The 27858-nt window shown below is 44.4% G+C and overlaps 1 protein-coding gene across 13 annotated transcripts in view; it reads right to left on the bottom strand.

Annotated features, from left to right (window-relative positions):
• ATXN1 (ataxin 1) overlaps positions 1 to 27858 on the bottom strand; it is a 413952-nt gene that overhangs the window by 107759 nt on the left and 278335 nt on the right. The window contains exon 7 of one of the 13 annotated variants that reach the window (XM_047859135.1): positions 1591 to 1671. The exons of the other annotated variants lie outside the window; for them this stretch is intronic. The gene's annotated coding sequence lies outside the window, so the exon portion shown is untranslated. The remainder of the gene's footprint in view (positions 1 to 1590; positions 1672 to 27858) is intronic. 13 annotated transcript variants of the gene reach the window in all.

Genomic DNA, 27858 nt, shown 5'->3' with positions numbered 1-27858 from the left:
GAACCCCGGGCAGGCTCACGCCAGCGCCTGCACGTCTAACTGGCATGCCGGGCTGCCCTTTTCTGCTCCGGCGGTCACACAGCCAACTACGCTCTCAGGCAGGCAGTGCTAAGCGTCATAAATAGCAAAGGAGTCTAAAAAAAATTAAAATGGGATCTGGTAACCCAAAGGAGGGACAGGCTGGCTTTGTGGTTAGATGGGCTTGTGGAGCAGACAGGTGTTGAGTGGGGATGCTGAAGTCTGGAGGGGGTGCTTCGTGGGCTGGGTCGGAATGAAGGGGAACACGGATGTGAACGCGTAGGGAACGTCGGAATTACGATGGGAGTCAGGCGTGGCTGGAACATGGGCTACCGACGGGGGGCGGAGGGAAGAAAGGCTGGGGAGGCTGACAGAGATCACCCTGGCTACCAGTCCCTGCACCTGCTTCCTCCTCGTCTTGTGCGGGGAGCTTGGGGGTTTCTGGTGAAGAGAGGGCACCTGCTGAGCTGTGGCTGTGGTATGCCTCGCTTCTTAAGAACCTCAGATTTCAACTCTGCCCCATTACCCCTTCTCCACAAAGAGACAACCCGTCTTGTAAACGCCTTTTCCTTCACTGACTGGACGGACCCCACGTCTCCCACTGGCACGGGCAGACACGCAAAGATAGCCGACGACACGGTGCTCGAGAGATGCCGAGAGCCCTTTCAGCAGAACAAAACAACAGCGTCAGAACTTCTCTTAGGACAGGACCCGAGTTGCACAGTTTAGTCCCATTCGATCCGCGTAAGAACCTCAAGCACAACCGTTACCCTGTCGCCCTTGACAAGTGGAGAAACCGAGGCAGAAACAGCTAAGGGCGCCCTTTGCCAAGGTCACACAGTGAGACAGTGTGCCGGCTGGGGCCCACACCTCGGTCTTCGATTCCCATTGGAAGCTAACTGTGGATGGATCGGGGTGAAGGGGGCCATCTGCCCACCACTGCATTTTCAAACGTGAGCCAGTGTTTCTCATTTCATTGTCCAGGTCATAGCAACTATTGAAATAAAGCTATATGGTTAGTTCAACATCAATCAAAAAGGAGAGAGAGAAGGAAGGGAGGGAGGGAGGGAGGGAGGGAGGGAGGAAGGAAGGAGGAGGGAGGGAGGGAGGAAGGAAGGAAGGAAGGAAGAGGGAGGGAGGGAGGGAGGGAGGGAGGAAGGAAGGAAGAGGGAGGGAGGGAGGAAGGAAGGGAGGAAGGAAGGAAGGAAGGAAGGAAGGAAGGAAGGAAGGAAGGAGGAGGGAGGAAAGGAGGGAGGAAGGAAGGGGGGAGGGAGGGAGGGAGGAAGGAAGGGACGAAGGAAGGAAGGGAGGAAGGAGGAGGGAGGGAGAGAGGAAGGAAGGGAAGAAGGAAGGAAGGAAGGAAGGAAGGAAGGAAGGAAGGGAGGATAGAAGAAAACAGGAAAAGACCCTGAGTTATTGAGAGCCCAGCCCATGGTCTGCAAAGCTGACAGTTATTATGCGTAATTAACACAAAGCAAGGTTCTGTATACACACTATCTCCAGACATGTTTTTGAAACAAGGGTTTTGCCTTTTACCACCAATAATTTGTCTTGTTGTATGTTGTTACTTACACAGATGTTCCATAATTTTTTGCATATGGCTCAGCCAAAGAAAGCGTTTTCCCCTTCCATTTTTGGGAAAGATGAGATTGCCTGTGTGAGGGAGAGAAGAACGTCTAGTTTTTACATAATTTCTATGGTGATGAGGGGTTGGGGGTGGCTGGGGTGTGTGTGTGTGTGTGTGTGTGTGTGTGTGTGTGTGTGTGTGACAGGATCCTCCACCCAATCCTACAACTGCATCTTATCGGACTCTCTTCACGAAGCCATTCCTACAGGACTGGGGAGTCCTATGTACATGCAGGTTAATGGCATTTGCTGGGATAACACATTATCAAAAGCCTCTCTAAAAAGGGCCTGAATATTTACTGAAGAAAAAAGAGGCGGGAGAGATGGGAATACATGGGAGAATTTTTCTCTTTCTTGGCAGTCTTCACAACTGAACACATCAGAGCCTCCCGTGTTTCTGTGACGGCCCTCCGTGCAGTCCAGTATGCACATATACGGTATCAGAGGACAACGCTGCCCGGCGATTTCTCGGGAAGGAGGATGTGTCTATGCGGATGTGGTTTATTTTCAGGGGGTGGGAGTGGTGGGGGGTGCACATATCAGAGGGAGGGGTGAGATGAAATCCAAGGATACTGGGGTTTTTACAAGAGAGAAATCCAACTGGCTGGAGGGATGGGGGGGGTGGCGAGGGCAGATTTAAAAAAATATATACATTTTCTCTTTTATTGCGATACCACCAATTGAGAGAACATTCTGCTGGGGGAGATGTCTGCCAACGACTTCTAATTCAGTTTGTTCTACCCGTTTTATTTTTAAACCCAAGTGCAGATTTTATCCCTGGAATGTTATAGAATTGGTGTGGGCAGAAATGGGCAAATTTACTTCAGAGGTGTTTTATAACAACTTGGAAAAGACCCTCTGAAATTCTCCAAGTACATTTCAGGGGTGAATTTCATTTCCTTTCTCTTCTTCAGAAAGCTACTTCGATTTTTTTTTAAAAATTTGCACTTTACAAAGTAAAACATGGTGATAATTTTGAAAGCATTTCAAGATAATGGCACTATTAGGTGTTTACTATAAGCGAGGTAGTTGGGAGTAGATTGCATACTCTCATTTAATCTCCCTACCACCTTATTATGCCATTTATGGGTGAGAAACCAAGGTAGGGAGGGATGCCAGAGCTGAGTTCAAATCCCGGTCCTGACAATATCAGAATCCTTCTTAGCCACTATGCAAGTATGCTTCCATGTATCAATGTCTGGCACTTTGTACTATTAACCAGGCTACTTATTATTCCAACAGGACGGTGGCAAAGGCAGATTTCCTTAGCTTCCTTTTCTGATGACACCCTGATGCAGCCGAAGGAGGCTTGCAAAATCTATCCAGTCTCTGAGCAGGAGTTTTGGGGGGGTGAGCATGATGGTAACAAGAGAGTGTCAGAATTGGTGAGTGAGTGAGTGACGTGAGAGTGTGTGTGTGTGTGTGTGTGTGTGTGTGTGTGTGTACTTTGAAATGCCACAGCACCAGTACCAAAAATTGCTTGTCCTACCTTGGCAACATTAAAGAGCGGTAGAATGTCCCTCCCAACCCCCGTCCTCCAAAAGTATTTACTTCAAAAATCGATTTCCTCTGTCACTATTTATCGCAGCATTTTGCTCAGTGGTTCTGAGAAACCGCATGGAAAATCACAATGTTACACTTGTTAAATTGACCCTGCAGGGCTCGACCGCTAGTACATGCATCATCCCAAGAGGTAAAAAGGCAAGTCTGCCAGGCTCATGCTGAGAATATCATCATGAAACCAACAAGGATATGCAAATCTGTCTGTTCTATAGCTCATTTGCATAGTTTTTCATTGGTTTTGTAGAACCTCTATACTAAATGTCAATTTCCTTTTCTTTCCTAAAGCTTATTAGCTGTGTGTGATGTTTACAGCTTGAAGACCAAACAGATTTAATAGGTAAAACATTTAAACGGTATAATTAAAAAGCATGTGAGAGGCTCTGATGTAGATCAAACGCATAGATATACTTGTGCTGTTAAAATATGCTTTCCAAGTTTGGAAGATGCAGAGGCTTTATACATGTCTGTGCACGCATAAGCTCCACCACAAAATTTGCTTAACCTATTTTTTTTTTTCTGCAACGATCTAGAAAAAGCAGAGAGATGTGCTTACAAACTACTAAGGGCTTGAACCTAGTTGCTGAGTACACATTTTACTCACAACGAAATCTGAATGGAAGTCTGCCAACGTCTGGGCCGACGTTCAAACACTCTGAGTTTCTATGTATTCCAATCTCTCAAAACTAATGTTTTAAAACTCTTTTGATATTTTCTGAGGCACTACAGAGCTAAATCCTCACCTCTCAGTTCAGAGTAACATGCAACAATCATATTCTGCTCTAAAGATGTGCAAAGGCCTTTCACCGTGCAGCGTTTAACTTCCTCCACAGCGTCAATACAACGAACACGTGATGGGTTTTGACCCAAATTATTTTCCTTTGTGCATCAGATTTGGGAGCTGGGTGAAAAGAGGCAGGTCTGGAGAGATCTTGGAAACATCTATGAAGACTGAAAAAATAATTATCTAAATGGGAGGCAAAAACATCTTATTTTCTTTTTTGCATTCCATGTGGGCAGGCTGAGCACATACCTACTACTGGTCATTAGTTCATAATGGCTCTACCAGAAGGTAATTGGTGATCCACACCTTTGGAACACTTCTTCACTGGCAACATTAATACAATTAGCGGATAAACCAAGTTCCGCGTGGACCGCGGGGGAAACGGCTGTACAATATCAAGTTAAACTTTATATCTGGCCTTTAAGGAAGAAAAGGAAAGCCAAGTGGCCTTAGGAGATCTTAGAGGCGGTAAATAACTGAGACCTGCCGCTACAAACAAAGAGAGATGTCTTTCCAGGTTAAACATCGCCTTGCCACACGGAGCCCAGGTGAGGCTGCCATAAAACACCGTTGTCATGTTTTAGCGCCTTTGGGGCCACGGGCACATTTGTGCTTGATGGAATTCAGCTGTGCAGCTCCTTACTGTCAAACACAATCCATCCTGTTTTAAGTTCTTTCTTCGGTCTAACGTGATGGGCAGCGGGACGAAACAGGTTGGATTAAACAGCATGAAAGAGAACGAAAATAAGAACAGTTCTCAAACAAAAGCAGAACTAGGGATGCTGCGGCCGCAGTCTGCAGACCTAGGTCTTGATGGCTCTCCGAGGAATTATTTCCAAAGCCCAGGTAAGCCGCAGATGGGCTCTGTGCCCCTGTTTCCTCATCTGGGAGACGAGGGTCACCACACATCCTCTAACCTCAGAGAATCTTTGAAAAGTGAAAAGTGCCGTGAACACGGATGCCAAACTATTATCTCAGAATTCAATGTGCCCAAATCCGATGGAAACAAGTGAGACCCTAAATTGATTTGATACCTCATGCTATGAGTTGCATTTTCCAAAAGCCTTTGAAAACTGGCATTATAATATTTTGTGGGTTTATCCTTTTCCGTGTTCAGAAACATGTGCACACATCAAAACAGACCCAGTTAAATCTGAATTATCCAGTGGGGATTATCCAAGATTCTACTGTTTCTTCCCTTTTCCTGTTGCCCATTTTTTAGATTCTCTGCAATTCCTCCATGATTAAGGAAAAGCATGCAAATCAATCAATCCTCTTCCTTATGCACTGTAATTTCAATTATCTGTGTTGCCTCAGCCTCTATTGGCACGGATAAGTGAGGACGTGCTATTTGTACTCACAGTTGGATGTAAACATTTGTCTGCATTGTCAGGAAATGAAGCAGTGGCATAAATTAACTTAATCTCTCCACCTTCTTTTTTTTTACGTTTATTTTTGAGAGAGAGAGACAGACCGACACACAGAGTGTGAGTGGGGGAGGGGCAGAGAGCAAGGGAGACACAGAAACCAAAGCAGAAGGCTCCAGGCTCCGAGCTGTCAGCACCAGAGGCCTGACGCGGGGCTCAAAACCCACAACTGTGCGATCGTGACCTGAGCCGAAGTCTGGTGCTTAACCGACTGAGCCACCCAGGTGCCCGTTTCTTTGCCTTCTTAAAACTTTGCTTACTGAATGGATATTTTCTAAGATTTCTTTTTTTAATCTTTTTTTAGAAAGTTTATTTATTGAGAGAGAGAGAGAGAGAGACAGAGAGCACAAGCAGGGGAGGGGCAGAGAGAAGGAGAGACAAAATCCCAAGCAGGCCCACACCGTGAGCGCAGAGCCCGATGCGGGGCTCCAACTCATGCCCCGTGAGATCACAACCTGAGCTGAGACCAAGAGTCAGATGCTTAACCCACTGAGCCACCCAGATACCCCAAAGATTTCTTTCCTAGTTTTATATCTACATACCTGCCTTCTAAAATGGAGAATAACGAACAAATTTTAACCTTTCTTTGATGACTCAGCACTAGAAATAACCATCTATTTGTTATGGGTCTATACAACACAGTTTTCTTTTTTTTAAATTTTTTTTTTCAACGTTTATTTATTTTTGGGACAGAGAGAGACAGAGCATGAACGGGGGAGGGGCAGAGAGAGAGGGAGACACAGAATCGGAAACAGGCTCCAGGCTCTGAGCCATCATCAGCCCAGAGCCCGACGCGGGGCTTCGAACTCCCGGACCGCGAGATCGTGACCTGGCTGAAGTCGGACGCTTAACCGACTGCGCCACCCAGGCGCCCCTACAACACAGTTTTCTATCTGCTTTTGAATATTCTTCTCACTTCCTCTCAGCCTTCTTTTTTCATCCAACAAATCAAATACGTGCGGACTGTCTCCTATAGGTCAAGCGCTAAGCTGTCAGGGGGTACGGGCTGAATGAAGAAAACTGGCAGGGTCCTACACTCATAGAGCTTCCATTCTGGTCGGGCAGGAAAGATACGACATGATGGCACAAATAGATAAGCTTATATTCGAAAACAGCTCTCAGAGAAACGTGCAGGGTGATGGGGAATCGCCCGACATGGTGGAAGGAGGTCGGCGAAGTGGGCGATCCTAGAGGGAGGTGGAAGCAGGGAGGATGGGGAGAAGTAGGTAGATCCAAAAGATATTTAAGACACGGGACCAGTAGGACCTGGTGGCAGAGGCAGAGGAAAATAGAGAAGAACACTTCAAGGATGGCTTTTGGGCGTCTGTCCTGGGTAACCAGAGGATGCCCGTGGCCGAGGTGGAGAACGGGACCAAGATGAGATTTGGTGGGAGGGAGAGGGTTATAACTTTGGCCCTGAACATGTCCAGCAAAGGTGCCTTTGTGATATCTAAATGGAGCTCGCTGCCAGGTGGGCCGCCGGGTAGAGAGGCCCGAGGTTGTGGAGAAATCTGGCCTGAAGGTACAGATGCGGGAATCTGCGTCCATCGTGGAGCTGGGCGTTGGGATGAGATCGTCGGGGGTGAAAACGGAACCGGAGGAGAGAAGTGGCCCAAGGCCGAGGACGCGAGGAGCGCTGGCACGTGGGCGTAGAGAGCATGCAGAGGAGGAACGCTGAAAACGGCCTTCGGGAGAACGGACCAGAAGGGGGAGAATGGGCATCAGAAGAGAATGGCGTGAAGGACGCCAAGGGAGGAAGGTGTTGTGGAAAGCAGGGAATGAGCAGCACTGGCCAGGCGGTTGAGAAATCAAGTCAGAAGAGACCGGTAAGGGCACACAACACATCCAAGGACGCGGAGATCACAGACGACCTCCGCAGGAGATGGGAGTGTGGACTGGAGTGGGAAAGGGCCCAGCCGGAGCCAGTGGGGCACGTATGGCTTGTCTTTTACCTGGGGCAGCAGAGGGTGAGGCTCTGCAGTCGGCCACGGTCAGGCTCATGTCTGGCCGCTCCCATTGACCTATGAGATTGAAGGCAAATGCTGAATTTCTCTAGAGCTCCATTTTCTCGTTTGTACAAGGAGAGAAATAACCTACCTACGGGGCTGTTGGGAGACTTAAGAAACACAAATCACTTCGCCCAGTGCCTGACGCGTAGTAGTTGTTCAATAAGTGCCAGTCTTTTATTGCCGTCCACGCTCTCTTAACCAATTTATTTGTTGAGGACCTACGCGTCAGGCATTGCATTAGACGCTGGGACGGAATGATCAACAACAACAAAAACTAATTACCCATCCTCACGGAAATAAACACACAAACAGTTTCACCATGAAATACTTTCCGTTAAATGGTGGTACATGCTAAGGAGAAAGATAAAGGAAAAGGAGCTAGGGCAGGGGTCTAGAACACAATTTTCAAAAGTCTGTCAAGAGACGCTTCATAGAAGGGCGCCTGGGTGGCTTAGTCGGTTAAGCATCCAACTCCAGCTCAGGCCATGATCTCATGGTTCATGCGTTCAAGCCCGTGTCGGGCTCTGTGCTGGCAGCTCAGAGCCTGCTTTGGATTCTGAGTCTCCCTCTCTCTCTGCCCCTCCCCTACTTGTGCTCTGTATCTCTCTCTCTCTCTCAAAAATAAATAAACATAAAAAAATTAAAAAAATAAAAGAGGCTCCATGGAGACAGTGACACTTGAGCAAAAGCCTCGAGAAAATGAAGAAAGCAATGTGGTGTCTTAAGGAAGAGCATTTCAGGTTGAAGGAACGGAAGGCGCAAATGTCCCGGGGTAGGCCCCTGCCTGACATGGTAAGAAAGGAGCATCGAGGTGGGGGCTGGTGTGGCTGGGGCTGGGGCTTGCTAAGTTGGGTGGGGTGGTGGGGAGGGAAGAGAGCAGGAAATGAAGTCAGGGGCCGGGACAGGGGTGGCTATGATGCGCTCTTTTGGCCATAATACGGTCTCTGGTTCTTCTTCGAAATGAACGGTCAGGCCATTAGCAGGTTTTGATCAGAGGAGCGACCAGGCCTGAACTCTGTTTTAACACGTCCTTTCTGGAGGCTGTGTTGAGGATACGCTTTACGGCAGCAAAGGTAGAAACGGAGAGACCAGTGAGGAGGCTACTACAATATTCCAGGCCAGAGGTAAGGGTGGTGTGGGGGTTGTGCAGGAGACAGAGGAGTCAAGGGAGGCCTCAGAGCCTTTGGCCAGAGCAAATGGAAGGAGGGGGCTGCCATTTCCTGAGGTGGGAAGAGTGGGAGCGGCCGGTGAGGGAGAAGGGCAGGGGTGCATACTAATGGGGGTGCTTGCCGGGTGGGGGGATATCCGAGTCTGACACCGAAAGGAGAGGGCAGGCTGGAGAAGCTGTCAGCTTTGAGACGGTTTTGAGAGATCAGCGGGAAAGCCGAAGAGGTCTGAGGACTGAGCTCCGGGGCTGCCGAATGTCGAGAATCCACCTGCTGCTGCCCTCACTGTTCCGCTCGGTAACAGGTGCGCGGGCTGCGTGGAAGGTTCTGGCCACGGCCGAGGGGCATCAAACCGCACACGCAAACGTCACACACGTGAGGGCTGCGCAGCACAGGTGCGTGGCGGACTTCCGTCTCCTTCAGGGGACGCTCGTGTTTGTCACATGCCCCGTGTACTAAGCTGTCGAGCAGACCGCCAGTCAGCTGGGCCACAGGAAGTAGAGGCCAGAGGTGGCTGGTGAGCAAAGGGACAATTCATAACCCCGTTCGCTACTCTGCTGCCAAACACTTAACAGAACGGACGAGACTCCCGGAGAGTTTTGCTGTATGATTTGCCAGCGAGAAACACAGAAAATCGTAACTCCTCGTGTTTTCTTCCTGTTCTTACATGATTTCATTAGCGTATAAAGGATTGGTACTCCTCTTTGTTCCAGCGCACGTGAGGATGTGCTTTCTGTCCACTGCTTCCTAAATGGCTGAGTAGGATTTGGCCATGACCGAGGAAGCTGAGCGGCAGACGGTACAGAAGAGCTCCCTGCATCTAGAAACGCATTGCCCACAGGGCCTTCTTGTCCAGGAGCGGATGCCACACTAACTGTGGCCCTGCTGACATCCGCACTCACGGCACGGCAGCGTGCTAGCTGGAGAGGCGGTGACCGTGGCCAAGGGCTCCTTAGAGGTCGTGCTTAGAGGGCCTGAAACGCCTGCCATCTGCAGAGCCAAGAGAGAGAACCACGGATGCTGTTGAAGAGCCTCTGGCTGAATTAAACAGCTCTTCTTTATCTGTCCTCCCTTCCTGTCCCTATTTAAAATATTACGAGTGCGACACATCACAGGGCTCTGATTCGGAACACAACACAGAAAATGCCAGCTCTTGGGTCAGGTTTCAGAGTTATAAAGAGGAAGGTAAAGAGGATGTTCAATCTCTCTGTCTTAGAAATAGTCGATTTTAGTTAAAAATGAGAAGCCCAGGGGCACCAGGGTGGCTCAGTCGGTTAAATGTCTGACTTCAGCTCAGGTCATGATCTCACGGTCTGTGAGTTCGAGCCCCGCATGGGGCTCTGTGCCGACAGCTCAGAGCCTGGAGCCTGCTTCCGATTCTGTGTCTCCCTTACCCTGCCCCTCCCCCACTCACACTCTTTCTGTCTCTCTGTCCCTCCTTCAAAAATAAACACACATTAAAAAAAAATTTTTTTTTTAAATGAGAAGCCTAGTCATCTTTAGCAGTGAACTAAAGAATGCCAGGTTATTTTCCCTCCGTAGACTCTCATACTCCGAGCATATATAATTATATGACTAGCCCGCTCTACTGTTTACATTGTTTGTTTTATGCCAGAATGATTTTCACTTAAAAACCCATCAAGGAGGATGCCAGAAAAATATTTAAGAAACAGACAAATTCATTAACAGCCCTTGTTAGGTGAGCGGGCTACCGAGAAACTCTTAAAATAATACGATGGAGAAAACAGGTTGGTGGTTACGTGGAGAATGCCCTCCAGCCTGGCACCTGGGAGGCACTCGGTCAATGCCGAATGAAGAAAGAACTCTGTGAGAGGAAGAAGCAATTCGAGTTGCTATTCTAGTCTCTCACATAAGATGGGAATAAAGCTGAACAGAATCATTAATGGAATTTAATAAAGGAAGCCTCCCAAAGAGGAAAATCCAAAGTTCTCCTTTCATTACCGAATTTCTCAGATTCTCAGTGGATCTAAATTTAAACTCACAGGAAGCGGACCCTTTGCCAAAAGGTGCCAAAGGTAACAGACGCTACGGACTTTGCTGATCCTGTCTTCCACGCCATGAAGGGCCTCAAAGAATTTGAAAAGCACAAAATAGAAAAAAGTATATGATTTTCTTTTCTGTAAACCTATCCAGCTATTAAAAGCCAAGAGGGAAAATGTGATGGTTAATGGCAATTGGGCAACTACATTGGCAAAGTTTTAACAAGTCGCTTTGGGGAGGCAGGAACTTGCTGGGGTGTCGGGTTATCGGGGAGAGAAAGGGGCAGAGAATGACTTACCCACCCAGATCGTTTGAATGTGTACCAGAAAGATCCAATGGGGTTTTTTTTCTTCCACCACAGAGCTACTATTTACTGAGAGTCCACAATCCTAACCCATCCTTAACCCTGACATACCTTGTATCTTTGAATGGTTTATGAGCTACTGACCTTGGTAATTTAGAAATGACATATGTAACAATGTCAGTGATACCTCTGTAGGAGACAGTTGGAGAAAAGGCAGTGAGTAAGCTTTATGGTAAGCCCCAAATCTCCAAAAGACCCTCGCTGGAAGATAAGCAATCTGGTGAGCTATTTGGGGCCCAGCAACAAAACTGGCCAGGAGTCCCACAGAATCCAGTTCATGGGGTGAAAGGAAGAGACCACAGGAGGGTCTAAAAGTGTCTGAGTGATGGGGCGCCTGGGTGGCGCAGTCGGTTAAGCGGCCGACTTCAGCCAGGTCACGATCTCGCGGTCCGTGAGTTCGAGCCCCGCGTCAGGCTCTGGGCTGATGGCTCGCAGCCTGGAGCCTGTTTCCGATTCTGTGTCTCCCTCTCTCTCTGCCCCTCCCCTGTTCATGCTCTATCTCTCTCTGTCCCAAAAATAAATAAACGTTGAAAAAAAAATTAAAAAAAAAAGTGTCTGAGTGGTATGGAGCTGATAATCTGTTAAGATCAAGGGGCGCCTGGGTGGCTCAGTCAGGTAAGCGTCTGACACTTGGTTTTAGCTCAGGTCACCATCTGCCGGTTCGTGGGTTCAAACCCCGCATGGGGCTCTGTGCTGGTGGTGTGGAACCTGCTTGGGACTCTCTCTCTTTCCCTCTCTCTCTGCCCCTCTGCTGCTCATGCTCTCTCTCTCAAAATAAATAAACTTAAAAAAAAATCAATAAAACGAAGCTTCTTCCTAGGAGTCAACTACTGAGTTGAGGAAAAACTTTTGAGAGCAAAATCCACCTTGAGCGAGGTCAAAGAAAAGCGAGGGGACAGATGAAAGGATACAAGTGGAGGGAAGCCAAGGAGACAGCTAAGAATGTCCGAACCTTATTTTGTCATTTCACGGGAACAACAGAAGAGGGAGCTCTAGAGCTGAGTAGCCAGAAAAGCTTTTCTGGCCTACCCCTTGGCCCTAAATTCAGGGACATTCATTTCACTTAAGAATGCGCGCCAAATAGGATCGTGGTCAAATCCAATGCACAGTTATTATGAGTAAAAGAAAAGGAATAAAAATCAGAGTAACCTGCTTCCCACAGAGACATGCCCCCAAACAGATGAAATCTTCAAATTAATACTTCAAAAGAACTAAAAGAAACTTGAGAAAACAAAACAAGTTAACAAGGGAACACAAATCTAATCAAAAACTCAGAAATGAAGTGATTGGGGAAAAGCAGTGTTTGGATACAAGGGCAGTAGAACCAAGGAAGTATTTAAGTAAAAGAAAAAAAAAATAATTTAGAAATAAAGACTAAACAGGAAGAAACATAAGAGGGAACACACACAACAGAGAATGCCCAAGAAGTATTAGAACATGGAAAGAGGGGCTCCTGGGTGGCTCAGTCGGTTAAATATCTGACTCTTGATTTCGGCTCAGGTCATGATCTCAGGGTTCGTGACTTTGAGCCCCACATCAAGCTCTGTGCTGACAGCATGAAGCCTGCTTGGGATCCTCTCTCTCTCTCTCTCTCTCTCTCTCTCTCTCTGCCTCTCCCCCACTCATGCTGTCTCTGTCTCTCTCAAAAAAATAAATAAACTTTGAAAAAAATTAAAAAGAAGAACCTGGAAAGAAAAAAGAGTTTGGGACATCAAAAAGAAACAAAGAAAAAGATAGAAAGGATTCAAGACAAAGCCTCTGAAATAGAAGACGGCAAAGAAAATCAAACCTAACATTCCAGTAAGAGTCTTCAAAAGCAAAGCCAAGTGATAAAACAGACAAATACTTAAAACTGTAACTCAAGAGGACTTTCCAGAAGTAGAAAAAGATTTGAAACTATATATTTAGAGGACACACCATGGAAAAACTGACCTAGAAAAAAGATTAAAAAAAAATCCTTTGGATAATCGATAATTGAGGCAAAATGACCAAGTCATTCACTTGTCACAGAGAGAAAATTAGAGTCAACCGACTTTTCAAGAGTCAGGCTTTATGGTAGAAGTCCAGAGAGTGACACTCCGGAAAGGCAACCCAGCCAAGGATTTTACACCCAGCCAAAATGACCTTCAAGTCAACAGCAATCTGTTATGAATCTGTAAAGGCCTAGGGAGGAGTTATTATTCCCAGAGTCCTTCCTTAATTATCCATGAGGGAGAAGGTGCAGACAATCAGAGTGGCTGGAAAGGCACGGATGTAAGGATGGGTGAGCATTAAACACATGATCAGCTATGGGTCTATTTCTCAAAGATGACCAAGGAGGACAGTACTGTTATATATATATATATATATATATATATATATATATATATATATATATATAACAGTATACAATATAGAATATGGTTATCTACTCTGACCATGTAGGCAGTTTAATGATTTTAAAAAAAAACATGGGGGACCGTGTGAAAGAGAACGAGCTCATGGATACAGATCTAAGTGGGAGTAGAGCATAGTACTTCAAATCAAACCACAGAAAGAGGAGGGAAGAGGAAAGAAAGGGCTACTAGAAATTTCAATATCACTCATAGCAGGGAACCAAAAGGTAATACCTAAAAAAAAGAGTGTAGTTCATTAAGGGTATTATATTAAGGAACTTATAAATATGTTCACTGAGGCAAAAAATATAAAAACCTACCTGAATAACAGAATTGCTTATACTGAAAAAATGAAGGATATATAAAAAATGGTTATGCATAGAGAAAAGAGAAAAGAGAGCGAAAGGGACAGGAATGTGTAACAGATTTCAGTGACCTCACCTGCTTTTGTGGCTTTGATTTTTAGGAAAATTTAAATATTTTCTCACACTTATTGAACAAAAATAATTTTCTCAGTGTCTCCTTTAAAAGTCTCAGATAGGGGTGCCTGGGTGGCTCAGTCCATTGAACACCCAACTTCGGCTCGGGTCATGGTCTTGTGATTCATGGGTTTGAGCCCCGCATCGGGGTCTCTGCTGAGCCCACTTTGAATCTTCTGTCCCCCCCCCCCCCCCGCTCTCTGCCCCTTCCCTGCTCACGCTCTCTCTCTCTCAAAATAAATTAATTAAAAAAAATTTTTTTTAAAGTCTCAGATAAAATTAAGTCAGTGAATGTAAACGTATATCCAGTTACAAACACACCAAGAGGAACTAATCCAAGTGACGTGAACACATTATAACGTAACTGCTTATCCCCCACTCGCTGGACTAAAAGCTAAATCAAAACCAAATAAAAAAAGAAAGTTACAAGTTAAAAGCGACCATATTGGTGGGCGGGAGGGTCGTGGGTATTTTTATTTGGAAATAGTAGTGAGTGTAGTGGGAGACAAAGTAGGTGAGTAAATTATGTCCGGGTGATTGAGAATCGCTATTTGTAGCTTAAGAGAAAGGAAACTGATGTAAGATGAATGAGGTTAAGAAAAGCCTCATGGTACATCAGCGGAAACTCATGATGTATTTTATTTTAGAAAATACACACAGACCCCATAATACATATACACAAACACATACACATACACATGAAAGAAGTTTCCTACCTCTCTGTGCCCACTGACAAAACTCAGATGCAATGACTAGCCCTGTGGCCCAGACTGTGGTCTCCAAATACCATTTCTCACTGAAAGGAACCAGGTTTTCCTTGGAAAAGAAGCTGATCTCAGGCTTGGAGCAGGAATGTACAGGATGAGCCTGGAGCATCCTGTCACATCAGAAAAGCAAGGAAACTATCAAATACAGCTAGTACTATATTACCAGGACTCAGCAGTGAAACTGAGTAGGTTTTCAATCAATGGTCAAATATTAGGCCATTTGAGTAACAATAACGGTAATAATAACTATGATGACCAGGTATGTTTAAAGCCCTACGTTCACAGCAGTAATACTTTTAGGAAATGGTGACTTGGGAGGACATCATGAAGAAAAATTATTTTGCAAACTGGTAAAGAAAGGGAAAGAATCAAGTATTAGTCTGGCCTTTTATATAGAACCTGGAGCACTGAGAAAACACATAGCAGACAGATGAGGGGAAGTTTCTCTTCGTGAACAATGATTCCTTCTAAGACGTGAACAGAGAATAACAGAGTTCGACTATGACCACTTGCCATCTCTAATAAACTTATGAATGTGGACAAAGATCTCCATCTCCTGATGGAAATACACCACACAATGCCAGCTATGAAGTTGTCAGGCAAAGCAAAGCAAACAATGCCTCTAGAACTTCCTAGCAATTCCTAGGAAATGCCGGAGACAGAGGAACATGTTTAACAACACCACAGGGATGCACTCATCAAAATCCAGATGGTGGGAAACTCTACTGAACAAATGGTCTGCTTTCCTCAACAGAAAACATGGCAACATGAAAAAAGATGGGAGTTGAAACCAATAGTTTAAAAGAGCCTTAAGAGACAGAAATATTATTTATATCTGGATTCAAGTAAACTGTAAAAGAAAAAAACCCCATAAAACACAGAAACCCTGCAACATAACAGAAACCTGTATTTATAAGACAACTAAAGAAATATAAACACTGGATATTAGATGATGTTAAGGAATCGCTGTGATGATGCTATTGTGGTTTTGTGTAAAAGAAAGAACCCTGATTGTTTATATAGATGCTAAAATATTGGGGCACCTGGGTGGCTCACTCGTTTAAGTGTCCAACTTTGGCGCAGGTCATGATCTCGCTGTTCATGGGTTCGAGCCGCGCGTCAGGCTCTGTGCGGACAGCTCAGAGCCTGGAGCCAGCTTCAGATTCTGTGTCTCCCTCTCTCTCTCCCTCTCTCTCTGCACCCCCACTCACACCCTGTCTCTGTCTCTCAAAAATAAACATTAAAAAATACTAAAATATTTATGATGTTTGGAATTTGCCTCAAAATAATCTAGATGCAGGGATGGTGTAGATGACACTAGGTTCGTAGCTGCTGAAGGTAAGTGATGAGGGCATGGGAATTCATTTGATCATTTCTCTACTTTTGGACACGTTTGATATTTTCTATAATACAGCGTTAACGTGCCTTCAGGAAGTCAGCAGTGTTTCTCAAACGTGCTTTTCCACAGCTGTCCCTTGGAGTATTTACGAAAGTCACATTTCCTACATCCGAACACTGGGGGTTCTTAATAAAATTAAAAGTATGCCCAACCCTAGATTTCTGAATCAGAACACCTGGGAGTAAAGCCCAGAAAACCGTATTTTAAATACACTATGTGTCATCTGTGCATCGCATTTTGCCTTTAAGTATTTGCATAAAATAAATTACTACAGTTTTCAAAGGGTGTTAAATAATAGTTATCATTACCCTTAGATTGGACAACAGTACAATCTAAAAATGATTTTTCCTACTAAAAGAACCTTAGAGTAACCGAAAATATCCTTCACACACTATTGTTTAATTTCAGTAAAATGTTTTTTCTCCGTGTCATATGTCAACAGACAAGTGACTTGAAAAATGTTATTATGAGAGTAGGGCAATAGATCATGCTTTCTAATGTCTGCTCAGCACTTGGGGTTAATAAACTAGAGGAAAGAGCTCAATGTAACTTGGACAAAGTCACAAAAATATGCCTCTTTTATGGAAACCAAGCCAAGGACAAAAGATAAGCAAAATCTTTATTAAAAAAAAAAAACAAAAAACCAGTAGGTGATCCTGAACCCAGTTACCACGTCATTCAAGAACTATCCCTAGAATCACAAGACCTATTTTCCAAAAAGAGGGTTCTCTATCCTTGACACAAAGTACACGGTTCTTTCTGATAATGGCACTTCTCACTAGAAGCTGGCGGTTTGTTGAATGACTGTGTCTCTTCAGTAAGCAAACAGCTTGCCAGGATGATGAACAATGAAAACTAGACCTCAGTGTCAAAGGTACTGCTAAAGAACACAGGAGCAGAAAGGGACAGAGTCAGCACTCAGTAAGCACTCAGTAACTAGCACTGAGGTGCTAGTTAGAGTCTTAGAAGCTCTGTATAGGATTTCTATTTTAAGTCTTACTGAAGCATCTAGCTTTTACACTTGTTTCAAAACCCCAAGCATTCTACCAAGCAGCTTCGGAGCACATGCATTTTGTTTATAAATTATATTTCTCACTATTTAGTAACTATAATTAAGAAAAAAAAGCACTCCACACCTTGTACAGTAGGATATTACTTCATGCAGGAGTTAGCTTCTAACATTCTTACCCAGCGCAAAGTGTGTGGGGTTTAAATTATCTCTGAGGTATATGTATACATACATACATACACACACACACACACACACACATATGTATATACATACATGTATATATATACATATATATACATATATATATACATACATGTATATATATACACATATATGTATATACATACACACACACACACACATACATACACACATACACACACATATATATGAGAGGGAGAGGGAGAGAGAGAGAGAGAGAGAGAGAGAGAGAGAGAGAGAGAGACTCCCAAGCAGGATCCACGCTCAGTACAGAGCCCAATGCAGAGCTCGATCCCACAACCCTGGGATCACGACATGAGCTGAAACCAGGAGTCGGATGCTCAATCGACTGAGCCACTCAGGCACCCCTATCCCTGAGGTTTTAAGGTGTAAATCAGATCCTAGTGGTCTTCTACTCAAACCTTCCAGAGGCTTCCAACCACATTCATGGTGAAATCTACAGTCCTGGTCCTCGTCAAGGCTTAGAAGGCCTTATAGGATCTGATCCCAACTATGTGATACCCCTCACCCACTCACCCATGCCCCCCCCCCCGAAACACATACAAATTTATTTCCTGCCTACCTCCTTCCTTTGCTCTGCTCTGACGTACCAGCTTCCCTGTTCTTTTTTCATGGGTCAGACACAACCCTGTTCCTACCTAGAGCGCTTCTCCTCTGGCAAACCACAAAATGCGTCCCCTTCATTCAGGTCTCCGCTCACACGTCTCTCTCTGATCACCCTAAGAGAGCAGGCTCCCTCTGTCTCTTCTTATCTAACTGTACATTTTCTCCAGAGCCTTCTTCACAGCAGACACTATATCGTGCATTTCTTTTAAAATTTTTTTTTACGTTTATTTATTTTTGAGACAGAGAGAGACAGAGCATGAACGGGGGAGGGGCAGAGAGAGAGGGAGACACAGAATCGGAAACAGGCTCCAGGCTCCGAGCCATCAGCCCAGAGCCCGACGTGGGGCTCGAACTCACGGACCGCGAGATCGTGACCTGGCTGAAGTCGGACGCTCAACCGACTGAGCCACCCAGGCACCCCTATCGTGCATTTCTTGTTTGCTTAATGTTTGTCTTTACCCTAGAGTGATAATTCTGGAAGGCAGGAGTTGTGCTCACTGCTCCAACCCAGCATCCATACAGTCCTTGCACAGAGAAGCCACTCAATAAGGATTAATGTGTGAATAGATGTCCCCTGTATTGCCCACCACGAATAGTAGAAAAGGTTCTTTTTTATACCGCCCTGTCCCCTAACTGTCATGAACAGTCAAGTTTGAAAACCACTGGGCTAGACTAAGGCACAAGAGGAAATCTACATCAGATGTGTGTGTAGGCATCCAAACCATCCAAACCACTTTAACAACCCAACTGGAGAGGAATCGAAAGTGTTCTTGCCGGTGTGCAGTGTTTCCTTAATTCCATTTTGATAGTAAGTCTATCTTCAATATTTACTAGATTTTGTTGTGCAGATTAAAGGAGACAATAGTAGAGTTCTCCAGAATGAGACTCTCAGTCACCCTGGTAGTTAACACGAAACTTCCATTATGACATGGAATGACTTCCATTATGACAGCCAGATGACTAACTGGCTGACGGGTACAGCCAGGTTTGTTGAGATCCCAAAGCAAAGCTTCTCCTGTCACCTCAATGCATATATTTGCCGCCCTTTAAGTAGAAACACTGCAACCTGCCCTCATTTTTTTCCCTTCTTATTTTTAGCACATAAACTTAAGGGCTTCCTATGTCCACTCACGTGGAATTTCACCAGTAGGCACCCTGGTGCAGCATGAGTGCCTCATACTCCATTACTGGCTCAGGCCAGACAACACAGCCCGAGTTCTTGTCCTTGGTGGCTTTTGGCACGTAACAATACGTCAGTAAGCATAGCGCGCAAAACGGTGCGGCGAAGTGATTTATTGGCCACGAGGTGTCAAAGGTAACATGCATATGGTGGGCCAATTGTCAGTGATGAAATCCCAAGCCAGAGGGCACTCGCCATGAAAAACAAGGTAAATTTGTGGCTTCTGAAACTGAACAGACACTGAAGAGCATCTCATTAATGTTATAATTTGAAAAGTGTTTTCTGTCTCTGATGGAAAATTTCAGAGTGGCCAAGGAAGCTATCATTGGTTCCCCACATTGCAAGCTTACCAATTACAGAATGCAAATTGTTTCATAGTGTTAATGGCTTCAACTTTAAAAGGAGCCACTTCTACTCTTCCTTTTGTGTTAAGTGAATACGTCTTAAATAAGTTTAGGTGAAAAAAATATCCTGAGATTGCAAGGTATCTGCTTGAAAAAAACACCCTAAAATACACTGTTCTTATTTGCAACTCCTTAGTTTAGGGAACCAGGATTTCTCAGTAACGTGCAACAATATTAAAAAAGAAAAAACAAACTACTCCCAACAAAAGGGGATAAATTGGAAACTGAGCTTAGAGAAGCCTGCAGCTGTCATCTGTAACACTGATTTCAAATTTCTGGGTTCATCACAAAGCCTCATTGTTCTTTCTTCTTGGTTTTAGAAGTCAGCATTATACATTGAGATCTAACAAACATTATACTACCAACATTTTGCCTTAGCAGTTTTATATGTTGAGGTTTCACGCAACATTGCGTTTGAAAAAGAAGCTGATACTAAAAATATTTGTAAATCATCAAGTAAAGGCAAAGAATGATATCTGAACCTGGGGGTGATTGTTACGACGGCTACGTAATGCCTCAATGCAGGAAAGAAGAACAAAAGAAGAAAAATGAGTTTTATGGAACTTTTCCTCCACATGATAGCGAACACTTGGATGTAAGTCGTGTATCGAACCATACCGTCTTCGGGTTTGGAGTTGAGTAGGCAAAGCGCTGGGGCCATCGTTGATGTGACATGTGTTTACCCACGTGGATAGGTTCCCAGGGAGTAGGAGAGTGGGGGTAGAAATCATTTCATCTGCCAGTGATTAAGCGGTTCCTGCCATCTCCCTTCCCCATCGAGTGCTCTCTGATTCAAGGGAGGGAATGTGCTGTGGTGGAGAGGACATGGGTTATTACTCTGAGAGACTCAGGGTCAAAGCCAGTACGTTTATTATTAGCAGGGTAACTCTGAGCTGAGTCACTTCCGTTTTGTTGAGCCTCTTTTACGTGCAACACAGAGATGGCAATACTCACCCAAGAGTTTGTCGAGATGCCTTTATATTTCATAAAAAAAAATCATACACACAAGTCATCTAGCCCCTTGCTAAGTATTCAGTGAATAGCTTCTGAGCTCTTCTTGGGACCTGGTAGAAATGCTGACTAGGCTGCTCCAGCCACAGGGATCAAATTTCTATCTTGGGAACGGACTTCTCAGGTGAGGGATACAGCGAGCACCATTCCTAAGCATCATGAGAGGCCCTTCCAGGAATCCAGCCATGGGTCCCACTGCAGTAGTCATCTGTGACTGTGACTGTGACCTCAGTCACCTGATCCAAGAGACAAAGAGATATGGGAGGTGAGAGAGCAGGGGCTTCAGAAGGGCAGATTCCCTCAAGGCCAAGGAACAAGGCCATGCAGGGCAAGATGGCGGCTCCACAATGATTACGAGTCACGAATCAAAGGGCCATGGAGAATTTTTCTTTTGCTTAAATCAGAGTCAGTCTTCTCTAAGCATTAAATGAGAGCACCTTCTCTTCACATTTACAAGCAAGCGTTTGCCACTTCAGCTGTACAAATTATATAGGATTGAAAATAGTATAGTTGAGAGAAACGAGGAGTTTGTAATTAGAGTTCTTTATTTTCCCCCTTCTCAGAGCAAACAGGAACAAAGTGAACTGAAACATGGTTGTTTAAAAGGTTAAAAGGTTGTCATCCCCTCCCCCCGCCATGTCCTATCTTTAGACTTGCTTTCTTTGCCTTTCTAAGATGCCAAAGGTATGTTTCCTCTGCCACTACAAGACGCTGTGAGCACAACACAGGCACAAAGGTGGCTGTGTCCCTCAGCATCATGGGCACAGTCCTCCACGCAGGGGACCAAACATCAAGCCACTCACAGATTCTCTTTCCTTCTCTGTACAAGTCATGAGCTTGTAATATGGCTAATGTGTAAGATGGTTGCTTACTATAGCGAGGAGAATCTGCAAACAGCATTCAATCAGATCCATAGAGAGAAGGCTTGGACTTTGGTGGAAGAGAAGCACGATGTGAAGACTGGGAGCTTCCTGGGGCCAAGAATTATATTTCCTTCTCCTGGCATAGGGCCTGCTGCTGGCATTCAGTAAATATTTAGGGAATCAATAAATTCAGGGTATGACCATGTGATGTCCAGATACAGTTGAGAATCCATAACTGCTCATGAATGGTATCTTATCAGAAAATAAACCTCTCCAGCCGTAGAGAGTATAAAATGAAATTCCAGGGGGACACCTGCGTGGTTCAGTTGGTTGAGTTTCTGACTTTGGCTCAGGTCATGATCTTGTAGTTCATGGGTTAGAGCCCCGTGTCGGGCTCTATACTGACAGCTTGGAGCCTGGAGCCTGCTTCAGGTTCTGTCTCCTTCTCTCTCTGCCCCTCCTCTGCTCATGCTCAGTCCCTTTCTGTCTCTCAAAAAGAAACACATTACCAAAAGATGAAATCCCAGCTGACAAAATGGGAAAGATTTAGAGGTATCTATCTCGTGTTCCAATGACCGTGGATCAGTCTTCAGAGGAAAAATGGATCTTTCGTGAAAAAAAAAAAAAAAAAAAGCAGTAGGAGGTAGTTTCTGAAAACTCATTTGTGAATCAAAACGAGGACAGACCAAGTGACTTAACATTCAGATAAAAGAATAAAAAAAGAAGAGATATTGCTGACTTCTTTCCCTCTCACTGGTGTGAAATTTTAAAGGCATACTTTGCTGTCAAATGGATGACATCAAATGAATTTAAAGTATCTATATAAACCTGCCTGTTCATCCCTCTTGTTCTCAAAGTACATCATCAGTTCTCATCTCATTTCACCTCACCAAGTTTTACAACAGCATGTACGTTTTTGCTTTTATCACTTTATCTTTCGAAAATGTTACACACAATTAATTCACATTAAAACCCCACTCCTAATTCAGCACCTCAAGATACGGAGTTTAAAGATTCTCGCTAGAGTTTAGCGCAAGCCTGCTTTTCGCTGGCTGCCTTTTTTTTTTTTTTAACAATTTTTTTTTAATTTTTTTTTTCAACGTTTATTTTTGGGACAGAGAGAGACAGAGCATGAACGGGGGAGGGGCAGAGAGAGAGGGAGACACAGAATCGGAAACAGGCTCCAGGCTCTGAGCCATCAGCCCAGAGCCCGATGCGGGGCTCGAACTCACCGACCGCGAGATCGTGACCTGGCTGAAGTCGGACGCTTAACCGACTGCGCCACCCAGGCGCCTCTTTTTTTTCTTTTTAAGGTTTAGGAATGTTTACCTCATTGAGGCGCCTTTAAATTTACTTTATCACCATCATTTGCATCAAGTAACATACTGATTGGGAGTAATCTAGTCTTTAAGGTGAATCTAGATGAAACTTTATCACGTTTGGTGCAGAAGAAAGTCCTTGAGATTTGCAGTCAGAACATTAAAGCGTCTGGGTTCAAGGCCTGTCTCTGCCACGTGCCGTTTGTGCAATCTTACACGACTGTGTCGCTTCTCTGAGCGTCACTTGGATTGTTTATTCAAATGGGGCTGAAAGGAAGGACTGGTCTAAGCAGCGCTCTGGGGGTTACATCAGCGCAAGGCAGTAAGTAAGCTTTATGAACTGTATACGAATTACGTCATTTTTGTCATCACCATCGTCCTCATCATAATCGTCATCCTCATTATCACCATCACCTGGACTTAAAAATAATTCAAAGGGGAGAGGGTAAGAAGGAACCAAAAGGAGCCCCTACTCTGTGCCCTGCATCGTGGGGTAGCCAGTACGCGCGTCACGTCACTGCGGGCCACAGCAGGGGCCCTATTAACCTACACACAAATTTATTTCTGTTGTATAGAAGCAAATCATATTTCCAACTCTAGAAACTGAGGCCCAGAGAAGATTAAGTAACATGCTCAATGAATTTAGAATTCTGGTATGTTTCACGAATTAAACGGATAACTATTTATCGAACACCGTTTCAGGTGTATAGATAGAACAGTGAGCTAAGCAGACGGCGGACAATGAACTGGGTTCTTTTGCATTCCAGATCACTATTTTCCCCACTCCATGTTATATCAATACATCCTGGCTCCCTCTCTTCTCTCCTCCCTCTGCCCAGGGCTCTGGAGTGTCAGGGTTCAAGGCAGCCCAAGGGCTAGGTGATCAACACTCTGACATACAGGTAGCCTATGTGTGACACACTGGCTTGAGAAGCTCTGCATTATCTATTCTGTAGTCTAGAAATGTCTAGAAATGTCACTCGTGTATTGATTTCCTCCCATGTTTAATTATTATTGCATTTATGTTATATGCAATTCCCACTATTATATGCAAATCAGCTTATACTCTTTTATTGCCATAGACTTAATGTTTTTATCAGGTCAGCAAGATGAAGTTAAAATGACTTTTGTAGTCGGTAGGTAAAACCAAACAGGCATCAAAGCAACATTTTAAAAATATGCTTTTAAATCACAGCAGAGAGTGAAACGAATTAAAGCAAAGAAACCAAGGAATTTATTTTTTTAACTTTTTTTTAATGTTTGGGTTTTTTTTTTTTTTTGAGAGCGAGAGACAGAGTGCCAGCAGGGGAGGGGCAGAGAGAGAGGGGAACACAGAATCCGAAGCAGGCTCCAGGCTCTGAGCTGTCAGCACAGAGCCCGATGTGGGGCTGGAATTCACAGAACCGCGAGATCATGACCTGAGCCGAAGTCAGATGTTTAACCGACTGAGCCACCCAGGTGCCCCAAAACCAAGGAATTTCTTAAACTTACCCCCAGTTCAGATTCAGAACTGGACCTAAATGCTGTGATCTACGTTATGCAAACTACCATCTTGTACATTGTTGACTCTTGCCCTTGTCTTGGCTATTACAAGAAATAAGCAGCCTGGATACATAAAGAAGTAGATTTCAGGAGGACTCAGAAGTGAACATCACTGCTGTTTATGGCAAAAATACGTATGACAGTCAGCGGGGGAAGAGAGGATGTGTGAGATGGGTCCAAAGTTGGTGAAAAACAGATCTGAGGCCAAGAAAACATGTGGCGGGTACTGGGCTGGGAAGACTGCATTAACTGGGCATGTACTGTGTGGAGAAGGCCCTGCCTGGGAGGCAGATCGGTTTACCAAGGAAGAAGAACCTGCCTCCAAGCAGCACAAAGACCAACTTGTCATAGATATATAGATACAGATATAGATATAGATGATATGATATATGTATATCATATCTATCTATCTATCTATCTATCTATCTATCTATCTGATAACAGCAACAACAGAGCTATTAAAAAACTTCACTATTAGAAAACAAACAATCCAATTAAAAAATAAGCAAATGATCTGAACAGACACCTCACTAAAGAAGACCCATGGATGGGAAATAAACATATGAAAAGATGCTCCCCACATCACAGGGCATCAGAAAGTCTAAAATTAAAACAACAACAAAACACCACTACACGCCTATTAGAAGGGCCAAAATCCAGACTGACAATGTCAAATGCTGGCGAACATGTGGAGTAACAGGAACTCTCACGCGTTGGTGGTGGGAATGCAAAGTGGTATAACTTGGCAGATTCGTACAAAATGAAACATAATTTTACTATACGGTTCAGCAATCACACTACTTGGTCTTTATTCAAAGGAGGTGAAACGTATGTCCACACAAAAATCTGCTCTTGAGTGTTTACAGAAGCTTCATCCATAACTGCCAAAGCTTGGAAGCAACCAAGATGTCCTTCGGTAGATGAATGGATAAATAAATCATGGTACATCCATGCAATGGAATATTATTCAGTAATAAGATGAAACAAGCTACTAAGCTACGAAAAGACACGGGGGAATCTTAAATGCATATTACTAAGTGAAAGAAGCCAATCTGAAAAGGCCACATACTGTAGAAGTCCAACTACATGACATTCTGGAAAAGGCAAAACTAAGGTAACAGTACAAAGATCAGGGCTTCGGGGGTTGGAAGGCAGGGATGAAGAGATGGAACATAGGGGATCTTCAGGGCAGGGAAACTATTCTGCGTGATATCTTAGTGCTGGATACACATCATCACACCTCTGTCAAAACCCATGGAACATACCCCAGAAAAGACTGAACCATACTGTAAACTAGGGACTTCGGTTAAAAATAATATATCAATATTGGTTCATACAAATGCATCATTCTACTGCAAGGTGTTAATAACAAGGGGCACTCTGTGGGGGAAGGAGGCAGGGAATGTGGGAAATCTCTGTGCTTTCCAATCAATTTTTCTACAAACCCCAAATGCCTCTGAAGAAATAGAGTCTGTAAATTAAAACATTTAAAAAACAAAACAAGACAAACAAAACAAAACTCTGCACTCAGCTACTTGAAGTTTTTCCCACAGAGGTCCTTCCAGATATTGCCTAGAGCCAAGTGAAATTAACCAGATAAGACGCCATCAAGACACCATCAAGATGACTCCGAGACATGGTTTGAAGGACCAGAAGTGACTGGTCTATGTGTCGAGAACTAGGAAGACATGGAGTCAGGCGGGGGTGTCTGCATGGGTGGGGAGATGTCCTCAGAAGAGTAGTTGAGTAGCACAGAGCTCTGTGCTGGACTGAGAGAGAAAGGTCACACATTAAATACATAAAGTCACAAGGAAAATTATTGGAGGTAAAGGCTGGAGGTGCTGAACTGCAATTCGGAGTTTAAAATGGAATCTGAAAGGCAAACAGGGTGACTCCAGACAACTGGGAAGGGCCATAATGGAATCAGTATTCAGGAAGGGTCTCTGCTAGGTCCAGGCCACCTGGAAACACGAGAGACAGGGAGCCCCCGCCACACGTGAGGCCACCATCACCAGTCCAGTGGAAGGGAAACAGAAGATACTGAGGATCTAAGGGAAAGTGTAATTTCTAGGAAAAGACATGGTGAGCTGCGATAAACAAATCAACGGAAAAGTAGTAATTTCTCACAAGTCCCGACTGTGAGGAAGGAAGTCAAGAGTGTAACACTCTGTCAAGTAAGGTTCCTACATCTCTTCTCGTCGAGATTTCCCATCCGACTGCCAGAGGAGCAGAGCAAGATGTCTGTGATAAAGACGAGCATGAAAAAGAAAAACAGGGAGGAGAGAGGGGACGTACAACTGGCCAAGTCGGAGGACGTGCCCTTTTCTATCCATGTCGTAAAAATATTTTCCCATGCCATAAAAATATTTTCAAGATCTGTATTTAGGGGTGTCTCGTGACTCATTTGGCTAAGCTTCTGACCCTTGATTTTGGCTCAGGTTATGACCTCATGGTTCGTGAGTTCGAGCCCCACATCGGACTCTGCTCTGTCAGCACAGGGGCTGCTTGAGATTCTCTCTCTCCCTCTCTCTCTCTGTCCTTCCCCTGCTTGAGCTCTCTTTCTCAAAATAAATAAATTTTTTTAAAAAGATCTGTATTCATTAACAAGGGAAGATGTTCATGACATATTATGAAATCAGAAAAAGTTGCCAAAAATATATCAATGATCCTGTGAAGTATAATTCCAGTTTCTAAAGTTACACGTAGAGTAAAACCGTGGATTGCGAGTCACTTGTTCTTCCAGTGTTTTGCAAGACGAGCAACCACGTCTAATAAATGTTAACTTGATAAACGAGCAACGTCTTGTAATATGAGTCGTACGTGATGCCGAACATTCCATGATCACAACTGAGCCAATGGTTCTTGAAATTCGCTTTGATATATGAGTGCTTTGGATTACAAGTGTGTTTTCAGAATGACTTATGCTCACAAACCAAGGTTTTACTGTATTTATTTGTGTATATACAGAAAACAGTCTGTCAGAAAACAACCCCAAATGCTAACGGTGGTGAACGTCTATGGGTGACAACACCACGGCGGACTTTTTATGCTCCTGCTCTGTATTTTCCTAACTCCTCTTCGAGTGATTGCAAAGATTACTTGGGAAAGACTAATGTTTTCAGTGAAAAGAGTTAACACTCTTTCCATCCCATCATTCAAGTTCCCCATAATGTTCTCCTTGTTAAGAGCCGAGTAGTCAACGCCTTACATAAAAGCTAACGCTTGCTTTAGATCGGCGGTACTGCCTCTCATGACACAAATTACGTCAACAGCCACATCTTGATGCATAAGGGAAAAAAAGGAATAGAAATTCCAAGGACGTACAGTCACAAAAAGTAATGGCATGAGCAGCGAGCCCAGCAGCAAAGGAAAATGCCTTGGGGAGAGTTGAGACAGAGCCCCCCACACTCCTAGCATTTGTTTCCCTGACTCTGGAGGAGGTGTCTTGATTAGTCTATTTAAAAAGTTGTTATTGTAAAAAAAAAAATCCTAGCTAAAATTAACAGTAAAGTGCACAAGATACGCAGAAACACCCCATGATGCAAATTATTTATGAAGATACTGTAGCAGCATGACCAGGAATTGGCATGACTCACAGTTACTCTACAACAGAGACGTGCTCCCCATCAACAAACCAGAGGGATGTGCGTTCCAGTCACCAATGTCGGATTTTCAGGTTTGTTCTGAGATATCCATCAAACTGTTGCTTTAAATCCTGAGCGGG

Source organism: Prionailurus viverrinus, chromosome B2, assembly GCF_022837055.1.
Source record: "Prionailurus viverrinus isolate Anna chromosome B2, UM_Priviv_1.0, whole genome shotgun sequence".
Classification (NCBI taxonomy): domain Eukaryota; kingdom Metazoa; phylum Chordata; class Mammalia; order Carnivora; family Felidae; genus Prionailurus; species Prionailurus viverrinus.
This window is presented reverse-complemented; position numbering and strand designations above follow the sequence as displayed.